The sequence below is a fragment of the Canis lupus genome, chromosome 31 (assembly GCF_011100685.1).
Source record: "Canis lupus familiaris isolate Mischka breed German Shepherd chromosome 31, alternate assembly UU_Cfam_GSD_1.0, whole genome shotgun sequence".
Classification (NCBI taxonomy): Eukaryota; Metazoa; Chordata; class Mammalia; order Carnivora; family Canidae; genus Canis; species Canis lupus.
The window spans coordinates 20,246,176-20,257,680 of record NC_049252.1 but is presented as its reverse complement, the minus strand read 5'-3'; the positions used below and the strand labels follow the sequence as shown (position 1 = coordinate 20,257,680).

Genomic DNA, 11,505 nt, shown 5'->3' with positions numbered 1-11,505 from the left:
TGGGTTGTTGGGATTTTTTTTTTTTTTTTTTTTTTTTGGAGAATTCTAATACACCAGCATTACATATTACCTTGACATTTTCTGTGTCTCTTACTTTTCACTTTTATGATAAATGAATAGTGAGGGTTGATTTCTCTCTTTCAACCATATGGACAAATATAGCAGAAGCTGTCCATTATACATATTGTATCTCTCATCACTCAGCATAAAACCTAATCGCTAAAGTAAATGAAGACAGGGATCCCTGGGTGGTGCAGTGGTTTAGCGCCTGCCTTTGGCCCAGGGCGCGATCCTGGAGATCCGGAATCGAATCCCACGTCGGGCTCCTGGTGCATGGAGCCTGCTTCTCCCTCTGCCTGTGTCTCTGCCCCTCTCTCTCTCTCACTGTGTGCCTATCGTAAATATATAAAAAATTTAAAAAAGAAAAGAAATATACATATTTAAAAAAAAGTAAATGAAGACATAGTCCTGACCTAGCATAACTTGCTTAATTTTTTCAAATATGATTTTATTTTTTTCTTCCAAGTTTTTATTTAAATTCAAATTAGTTAACATATAGTATAGTTTTGGTTTCAGGAGAAGAATTTAATGATTCATCACTTTCATATGATAACCACTGCTCATCACAAGTGCCCTCCTTAATGCCCATCACCCAATTATCCCTTCTTCTCCCTCCAGCAACCCTCTTCCTTTCCTAAAGTTAAGAATTTGTCATGGTTTGCCTCCCTCTGTGTCTTTATCTTATTTTATTTTTCCTTCCTTTCACCTATGTTCATCTGTTTTGTTTATTAAATTTGACATATGAGTGAAATACATGGTATTTGCCTTTCTCTGACTTATTTTGCTTAGCATAAAGCTCTTGCTAGCTCCATCCATGTGGTTGCAAATGGCAAGATTTTTGATGGCTGAATAATATTCCCTTTCACACGCACACACACACACACACCACCACCACCACCACCACCACCACCACCACCACCACCATCACCACCCACATCTTTATACGTCCATGAGTTGATGGACATTTGAGCCCTTTTCATGTTTTGGCTATTGTAGAGAGTTCTGCTACAAACAATGGGGAACATGTGCCCCTTTGAATCAGTATTTTTGTATTCTTTGGATAAATTCCTAGTAGTATAGTTGCTGGGATATAGGGTAGTTCTATTTTTAACTTTTTGAGGAACCTCCATACTGTTTTCCAGAGTGGCTACACCATTTTGCATTCCCCTTTCTCTGCATCTGTGCCAACATCTGTTGTCTCCTAAGTTGTTAATTTTAGCCATTCTAACAAGTATGAGGTGGTATCTCAATGTGGTTTTGATTTGTATCTCCCTGATGATGAGTGATATTGACCATTTTTTTCATGACCTGTTAGCCATTTGTATATCATATATGATTTTTTTTTTTAAGATTTTATTTATTTATTCATGATAGTCACAGAGAGAGAGAGAGGCAGAGACACAGGCAGAGGGAGAAGCAGGCTCCATGCACCGGGAGCCCGATGTGGGATTCGATCCCGGGTCTCCAGGATCGCGCCCTGGGCCAAAGGCAGGCGCCAAACCGCTGCGCCACCCAGGGATCCCTCATATATGATTTTAAAATTGCAACCTCTAGAAAGTATAGACTTTAGTGTACTAGGCTACTTAGTGTGAAAACAGTTATATGCAAGAATGAATAAAAATTATTCCAATGTTCTGTTGCATCCTCTATGGATTAAACACGCATGAGTTTTGAAACACAAAATACTTTAGAATGTTGGGTATGGGGCAGCCCCGGTGGCGCAGCGGTTTAGCGCCACCTGCAGCCCAGGGCGTGATCCTGGAGACCCTGGATCTAGTCCCACGTCGGGCTCTCTGCATGGAGCCTGCTTATCCCTCTGCCTGTATCTCTGCCTCTCTCTCTCTCTCTCTCTCTCTCTCTGTGTCTCTACGAATACATAAATAAAATCTTAAAAAAAAAAAAAAAGAATGTTGGGTATGAAGAAGTTCTGATACCTTTCTGCTGCAACTCACCTATATCATATATAAGGAAACTGAGGTCCCAGGGAAGAAAAATGACTTATCTTAAGGTGGCATGATTAATTAAATTAATACCATAGGCAGGGATAGAATCAGGGCTTATCATGTGGAAGATGGAGCCACTCCAGCAGGAAAGAGTAATTTATCACAGACCTTGTTTAAAATTAATAGTGAAAACTGAACATGAAAAGAATAATAACTTTCCATAAGTTTTTTTTTTTTTTTTTTTTTTTTTTTAACTTCTCTGCAGAAAGTCCCCTCTCATTGCCTGGATCCAGAGCAGAGGGGTTCCAAGATTACTTCTCCCTTGATCCATCACTGCTCAAATCCTGTTCTTATACTGTAAAATCAAGAATGTTGATAATGTCTTATGACTTTCTAAGTGCTAATATTAATTATTTGGATTACATATCGAATAACTTGAAAATATTTCTGAAACACAAGAGTAAGTTTACATAGAAAAAGTATTTGAAAGAACTCACAAGATTCCAGGGGAACACTCAGATATAACTTTAATAAAAATAAAGGATATGTGGGGCACCTGGGTGGCATAGTAAGCTTAGCACCCAACTCATGATTTGGGCTCAGGTCATGATCTCAGGGTCCTGAGATCAAGCCTTGCATTGGTCTCCAGGCTCAGAGAGTCTACTTGAGATTCTCTCTCTCCCTCTCCGTCTGCCCCCTCTCACTTACACTCTCTCTCTCTGTCAAATAAACAAATCAATCTTTTAAAAAGAAAGATAAAGGATATGCTGCAGCAGGAGACAGCAGAAGAAGCACATGCAAACATTAGGGAGACACAAGACTTCTAGCTAAAGCTTCCAGAGTCTGGTCTCAGTTGCAGTCAACATGCTTTGTCTTTGGATGATGAACCAACAAGATATGCTCTGGATCACTTGGTTTCAAAGGATCCATGTCACATGTTTAATGAGAATCTTTTTACTCCCTTATTTCTTTTTTCTTTTTAATGTAGCTGAAACTAGGCTATTTAATCCTATAAATCAGATGTAACACATTTGTCTACATATTTTTAGTGATATATGTACACAAACATTGAGATAATGCTCACAGAGGAGTTTTGAATATTGATCAGTCTATTTTACATTACCAGTAAGACATCTCCATCACTCTTTGGCCATAGATGAATATCATGTTTCCATGTATCTCTGGTAATAATTATAAAACAACCATCATAAAGCTGTGGGTAAATTCCATTCTTAGGTAGTCAAACCCCTGTCCCTTTGTCTAGCTTTCTTACTTTTATATATCTCAACATCATCTCTTCTCATTTTGTCTTTAAAAATACGGGCAGTTGGTGGCTCAGTTGGTTAAGTGACCAGCTCTTAGTTTCAGCTCAGGTCGTGATCTCTGGGTCATGAGAAGGAGACCCATATCTGGCTCTGTGCTTAGCACAGTCTGCTTAGGATTCTCTCTCCCCCCTCCCTCTTGCCCTCCTTCCATCCCTCCCCATAAAAATAAATAAAATATGCAAAAAGTAGAAGGATAAGCATCAAAACAACTAATCATTCACAGCATCCAATAAGATCTATGTAATGCTTCTTTTTTTTTAGAGATTTTATTTATTAATTTATGAGAGACACACAGAGAGAGAGAGAGAGAAAGAGGCAGAGACACAGGCAGAGGGAGAAGCAGGCTCCATGCAGGGAGCCTGATGTGGGACTCGATCCCGGGTCTCCAGGATCAGGCACTGAGCCGAAGGGCAAGGCACTAAACCACTGAGCCACCCCAGGATCCCCTATGTAATGCTTCTTAAGGCGGCATTTTAATTTACTAAATATACCAATTCAAAGTTGTGTGTCTTTCACAAGCTTATAACCCTTTTACTTCTTTTCAGTGGTGAAATTTGAAATACAGGAAAAGGATAAATATAAGGATTTGATGTAGTAATTACTGGATAAATCTACATTTTCACTAGTGAATCATCTTCCTTTGAAAGAGCATGTTATCAAGCTACCAATTCAATCTAATAAATTTTGTCCTCAATGCCAGTATTATAGATGTTGTTAAGTCATTCAAAGGGCCAGATGTCAGTTAATTCCCAATTCCAAGTTTCATGTTTCTTGTCTCATACTGCAGTTTACACACTCATAGTTTCCCAAAAGAACTTTTCCTTAAATAATTCCCATCTTATGACCTGTAGAATCTTAGACATGTTTAAAAGGTGTCAGTTTTAATTAATTGCATAGTGGGTAAATTTGCTTCTTAAAAATATTCATGATGCTTTCAAAGTTAAAAAAATATGCAAGATATACTGTCTATAAATGTATTTTCACAGCCTACTGGGGCCAAAAGTTTCACATAAGTTCATTCCTTGTGCTTTCTTCTGCCAAGGTCAAAGACCATTTTCCACAAACTACTGCCCCTTCCATCTAGATGAGCATACATAGACAGCCTCTCTTGGGTCAGTGTGCATGCTATTTTCCAATCAAGTCTCCTAGAATGCTGTCTAGCAGCCTGTTGAGTTTTTTAATCTGTTTTTCTCTAAAAGCATATCCTCTATACACAGGCACTTGTTATCCTTTGTCTTCCTCCAAAAATATCATGCATTCTAAATGACAATAGAAGCTCATGAGTCTTTTCTCTCAGTGTATCTCTCCTCATTAGACAAGTTTAGTTTATTCCATGACTTCTAGACTTGAGCCAGAATCACTCAAGTTTCTTTTAGACTGTCTCAATTTTGTCTTATCTACCAAACATACTGTTGTCAGTGAGTTTAGTGATTAAGAGTGAAAAAAAAATCCGAATTTTAGATACAATTCCTTTCTGAAGTGTATGTGTCTGTGTGTGTCCATATGTTGCACATGCACACGCACATCATTATATACATCTTTGTATTCATTATTTTCATATCCATTATTTATATCCATTATATGCATCTTTGTTTTTCATCTTCAAAACTGTAATATTTCTCATGACAAGAGTGCCACAAACTGAGACTCCTTTCATTTTCTAATAATTTAAGGCATATTGTGAACCACACTGACAAATCATTGGCTACTGCTTAAGAATTGGTAAACTACTGTTTTATTATTTTAATCTAGATCCTCAAACACCACAAGGAAGACTGCTCCTAGTTCTGATAACTTAGTCTGTTTATTTTTTAAGTCTTCTTGCAAATTTCAGCCATTGTCCAGATATAGTACAGCTGCATTTCTGATTGAGGATCCTGGGAATTAACATCTGTGAACATTATTACTTATTTAGCATCATCTATTAGGTGACCTTAGGGACATATCTATTCAACTGTACAGTTAGGTAATTCTGCAGGTGGACTGAATAGGGAACCCACAGGTATGGGTGCCACCTGTTCATGTATGGGATAGGTACTGCTGTAGCATATTTTTAATATATCATTCCCAACTCCTCTGTGTGTTTCCCTCTCTATTGGAAAGGTGTTTTGACATAATCCATGACATGAAAGGTATTCTGTATCTCAAAATAATTTTATGTCCTTCCATAACAGAAACAGTTTAATTTGAAGCCCAGTAACATACCTAAAATTGTCTTTCAAAGGGAATTTATATGGCAACAGCTTCTGGCAAATTTCTACTCCAAAATCCCAGCAGTTATTATTGCTGGGTAACAGATATGAGCTTTTGCAAAACTCTAGACAGCAAAAGTGCAAGTGGCTGACACTTATAACATTTGAGCATTGGGCTTGTACCACCCCAAGGAATTGACTGGTAAGACATTAGACTGAGTTCTTTGAAACTCTAAGAGTGTCTTCTGTTGTACATAACATCATTAAAATTCATCTTTTTCCCTGATACTTTGATGAAAAGGAACTAGTAAATTTTTTACTTGTGCTATGTGATTTCTTCAGAGACTAACAACTCAATCAATCTTCATGCCTCTTATTTTCATTTTGGAGATGGCCGAGAAAAAAAAACAAAACAAAAAAAAACACTTATTTCTGGTTCTTTGAGGTATATCTCTAGTGTCTCCAGTGCAGATAATTTTTAAGAATCTTATCATTTGTGCTTGACTCTGTAGTTCAGCTGGGTTAATCCATGACCCTCTGGTGGCCATATTGATTTATCAGCATTTTAGTTCAGTCCACTTGACCTTCAGATTGAGTTGTCAACATTGTATCATCACTATGATGAATAACAGTCTTTTTTTTCATTTAATCAGATCTAAGTCTCTTCATAGTAGATTTTGTCAATAATCAGCAGGATCTATATCTGTGTGAGAATACAGTAAGTTTGTTGGGCTCCATTCTGCAGAATACAAATTAGTTTTGCTTCCTTTTGAAATAAAGCAAATTGTTCACAAAACACTGATCTCCTTTAGCATAATGCATGTTTGTATTGTTCAAACCATACTGAATACAGCATATTACTAAGGCAACACTTTGTCTAATTCTTTATATCCTACAAGTAAACTCCAGGATTTATTAGCCTTCCTCACAGATAATGCAAAAATATTAAATAAGACATTTATGGTACTAATTCAGGTGAAACTGAAATATCCTTAAAGCAAAAATCCCTTGATTACATCAAATATCCTACATTGTTTTAAATTAATCACCTGAGTGGTTTTAGGTAATTCTAAAGATTTCTATCTAGCACGATGAATTTAAATAGGTGGAGAGCAGATTGGCATGGATTCCTTTTTCTTAATGGTAAGTATGGAAAAAAAACCCACATTCAGACATTGCATCTATTCCCTTAGTACTTTCTGATAGGGCTAATGCATTAGGAATACAATACTTCCCTTCATTAATTTTTACTTTGAGTCATCTTTGCATTTAAGCCATCCAAAATTGTATTACCATATTGCCTGACAGAAGCATGTCACCCCTTAAATTTTTATTAGCAATTAATTTCATTAGCCAATTTGGGTATAAGAGCATAGCATGCACTAGTATTCAATAGTTTCCTTACCACTCTCAGGCATTTAACTCATATCAATATAAATGTTCCCAAATCTCTCCCATTCCTATGTCAAGGGACCTTTACCAATCCATCACACAGAATCATAATTCTCTCTTTTACTTCACACATTCTAATCAGTACTTGTTCTGAAGGGAGAACAGTTTCCATATTTTTGTTATCATCACAAATTTTAAAAATTATTTAGGCTAGGAAAGTCTGAATGAATCTGCTCCTGTCCTTTTTTAGTCTAAGGTGTTGATGGACCAGCCAGATTACCTAATATTTACTCTAATCTGTTAAAATTTTTATAGCTACTTCATCTATCTCCTATTTTTTTCATTTTAAATGAACTATATTTTGTTTCATTTTAAATGAACCATAAAAATGCTTCCACCAGCTTACTTGTTTCAAACTTATTCAGTGTTTTAATCTTGTTTTCTCTGCTCAAAATCATTTCTAATATTTTCCACAAATTATCCTGCCCTCCTAAGAGTAGGGTCAAAAGGAATCCAAACACATGGAGTCCTTTTTATCAAAGAATGAATAATGCTTGGTCAAAGATGTAAAATTAGGGGATACTTTGATACCATCATAAAATGAATCTAAATGTACAAGCATTCTTAATATTTTTTGCAGCTTCAGAAGAATTCCACTTAATATCAAAAGGAGGTCTGTCCTCCCGACTCCCTTTCAGAAGCATGTCTCTACATTTTAAAAAGGATTTCTGGCAGCCTTGAATTTCTGTTTCTTCTTTTTCTTATATTTTCACTAAAATAGTCCAAGGAATCCAAAAGAATTCTTGATCGATTTTTTTCTCTTTAAAACTAAAAAAAAATAATTTAGTTATTTTTCCAACTTTAGATCTAGAAATTCCATTAATATATTGTCTTATCAGTGTGTATGACCTCAAACCAGGTGTGGCCTGGGAGGCAAACCTGCATCAGAGGATAATTTCATTTATTCTCCTTACAATGCCCCCTACAGGTATCCCTGAGTGGCTCAGCAGGTTTAGGGCCTGCCTTCTAAACCTGCTGAGGGGGCATGATCCTGGAATCCAAGATCCAGGATCGAGTCCCACATCAGGCTCCCGGAAGGAGCCTGCTTCTCCCTCTGCCTGTGTCTCTGCCTCTCTCGCTCTCTCTCTGTCTCTCATGAATAAATAAATAAAATTAAAAAAAAAAACAATGCCCCCTACAGCTATTACACAGGATTGAATACTCTAAATACTTACAAACAACTGCATAAAGACAAAGCAGAATATGCAAAGGTACCATCAAAATATGTGTGAGACACTTTGGGCTCAAAGATTCTAGGTGCAAGTTTGCAGCTAAAATCAGGCTATGTAAACTAATTCATCCTCACCGTCATCATCATCATCTATATATTTAATAACAATGAGGTAAGCTAGTACAGGGTTCCACTCAGGGAGATTTGGGTGAACTCTAAATAACAAGCAATTAGTCCCACTACTATTTAATATACTTAATTCCTCTCTTGATCAAGTTTAGTGCCACGGTTCCAGACTTTTGTGGAGGTAAGATGGAACAACCACAGACAAGATAAAGCTAACTTTATATTTATGTATAAGATCATGTGTTTACATGTCATTACATTATTTGAAGGCCATTTGTGGAATCCAGAAAGATTGTAATGATTTGCTTTCCATCTTTGTCACAATGGTTTTGCTACCAGAACACAGGGTTGTGAAAACCACCACTAAATCTAAACCTAAATGGGAAAGGAAAAGATTCATACCAACATCATCAACACTGGACCCATTGGTTCAGGCAAGTTTGCCATTACTGGCCATCTGATCTATAAATGTGGTAAATTAACCCAGAATCATTGGAAGAATCTGAGAAGGAGGCTGCTGCGATGGAAAGGCTCCTTCAAGGATGTCTGAGTTTTGGATAAGCTGAAAGATGAACATGAGTACTGTATCATCATTGACATCTCTTTGTGGAAATTTGAGGCCAGTATTATATGACCTTCACTGATACCTGAAGACACAGAGACTTTATCAGGAACAGGTTTACAGGCACATTTCAGGTGGATTGCGGTGTGTCGCTGCTGGTGCTGGTGAATTTGAAGCAGGTAGCTCCAAGAAGGTCCAAGCAGAAGAGACAGGGGGAAATTGTTATGGAAGGTAGCACCAACATTTTAAAAATTGGGTATACTCCCAACATAGTAATGATTTTACCAGTTTCTGATTGAAAGGGTGACAAGATGCTGGAGTCAAGTGCCAACATACCTTGGTTCAAGGAATGGAAAATCACCTGTAAGGATGGAAATGCCAGTGGAACCATGTTGGTTGAAGCTCTGTATTGCACCCTGCCACCAAACTGTGCAAGATTGGTGATATTGGTCCCGTGCTTGGGAGCTGAATAGAGACAGGTGTTCTAAAACATGGCATGCAAAAAAAGCAAAAAAAATAAATAAATAAATCAAAGACCAAAAACCTGGCATGGTGGTCACCTTTGCTCTAGTCAGTATTACAGGTAAAGTCTGTTCAAATGTGTCATGAAATGTTGAGTAAAGCTCTTCCTGGAGATAAATGTATGCTTCAATGTCAAGAATGTGCCTGTCAAAGATATTCACTGTGACATGTGGCTGATCATGTGGGACATGACCCACAAAGGAAAGTAGCTGACTTTAAGGCTGAAGTGATTCTCCTGAACCATCCAGGCCAAATTGATGCTGGCTATGCACCCGTGTGGGTACACATATACATTTATAATCTAAATATGATTGCACTTACAGCCTTTTTTTCTAAATATAAACTATAATGTGCTGTCTATTTTGTATCTGTTTTACATTTAAGGAAAGACCAGACTTCTTTAAAGAGTGTATTTAGAAAGTATCATAGTATAAAAAATTGTAGCACTTTGATTTTTTTATATAAAAGACTTATGATGAAAAGATGAAGTCACTTATGAGGGTTATATTCTTTTAGAAAGTTGATTTTTTTCTAAAAAGCATCTCTGAACTGTATAAGGTTAATAAAAATTCCTTTAAAGCAAAAAAAAAGAAAAAAAAAAGACCAGCAAACATTACACAACTCACATTGCTTGTAACTTTGCTGAACTGAAGAAGAAAATTTATTGCCTTTATGGGGAGAAACTAATGGAAGATGGCCCCAAAATCTTGAAATATGATGATGCCGCCATCATTGAAATGGCTCCTGGTGAGCCCATACATATTGAGACCTTGTCTGACTATCCTCCTCTGGGTTTTGCATTTTGTGATATGACATGGGCAGTTATTATTGGTGTCATAAAGGCAATAGACAAGGGGTGCCTGCGTGGCTCAGTTGGTTAAGCAGCCAACTCTTGATTTTGGCTCAGGTCATGATCTCAGGTTGTGTGATCTCAGGGTTGTGTGATCATCAGGGTTCACTTTCAGCAGGAAATCTGCTTGAAATTCTCTCCCTCTCTCCTTCTCCCTCTGTCCCTCACCTTGCTTGCGTGCTATCTCTCCATCTAAAATAAATAAATAAAAAGTAAAAAACAAATGAAAAAATAAAACAACAGATGAGAAGTTTGCTGGAGCTGGCAAGGTTCAGAAGGCTCAATGAATATTATCCCTAGTACATGCCACCACAATTAATCAGACTGGTCTCAGAGCTGTTTGTTTCAGTTGACCATTCAAGTTTAATAGGAAAAGACTGATTAGTGATAATGCATCCTAAAACCTTCATAAGGAAAAGAAAATATTTTAAAGACCGTGTGTGTGTGTGTGTGTGTAAGAGAGAGTTTTATTACTTTTTAATATTAGTACTTCTTAAGGGAAACAACCTGAACAAAAATCCATCATGGAATTTTGAAACTTAATGAAACAAAATTTAATGAAAAGCCTGCTTCTTCTCACTGTCAACACTGTAACTTTCTACAGCATTAGTTAGGTGAGAGAGGAATTGCCAGTGGTCGATTTCTGGTATTTCACTGCTGAAACTCCAGAATTTGTAATTTCTAGTTAACATTTTTAGGGGGTGGGAATTTCAAGTTTATTGACCTTTCCTAAGAGGAGGAATCCTCTATGTTTCAAGCACCTGGTGAAAAGCTGAGAGGGACTCTGTTGGTTGTAATCCTTCCTAAGTTAGGACAGACAAAGAGTAACTTTGTTTATATGTAGACTACCTTGTCAGAAGCCCAAATTCTGTAATGTTAATGGCCCTGGGTTGCATATGCTTTTTTATTGTTACATCATTGTTGGGTAAAATGTTGGTATAATCTCAAAATTTTTTTCTTTTTTTCCTTTCCCAACAGTTGTGTGATTTTGGTATAAATATAAATTCCTTGAAATTTCTTTTTTTTTTTTTAATTCTTTGAAATTCCTAAATATAATTCTGTCAGATACAGGACACAAATTAATACATATAAAATGGTTTTGTTTTTTGTTTTTCGTTTTTTTATAAAATGGTTTTAGATGTAAGACATCACATCTAAAAATATAAAGTGGGAACTAATTTAAAAAATTAAAAAGTTAAATATATAAAAATAACATTGACCCAAATATTCATAATTTTTTTAATTACTCTTTACATAATTGAGAAGATAATAAAATGTCCATCTTGGAAGTAACCCAACTAT

The 11,505-nt window shown here is 36.5% G+C and overlaps 1 long non-coding RNA gene across 1 annotated transcript; it reads right to left on the bottom strand.

Annotated features, from left to right (window-relative positions):
- Nucleotides 1-5,132: 5,132 nt before the first annotated feature.
- LOC111093553 lies at nucleotides 5,133-10,113 on the bottom strand. The gene is made up of 3 exons (XR_005381969.1): nucleotides 9,980-10,113; nucleotides 9,168-9,315; nucleotides 5,133-6,223 (listed from the first exon to the last, which is right to left on the bottom strand). It is a non-coding gene; the product is annotated as an uncharacterized LOC111093553 (long non-coding RNA).
- Between the last annotated feature and the right edge of the window lie 1,392 nt (nucleotides 10,114-11,505).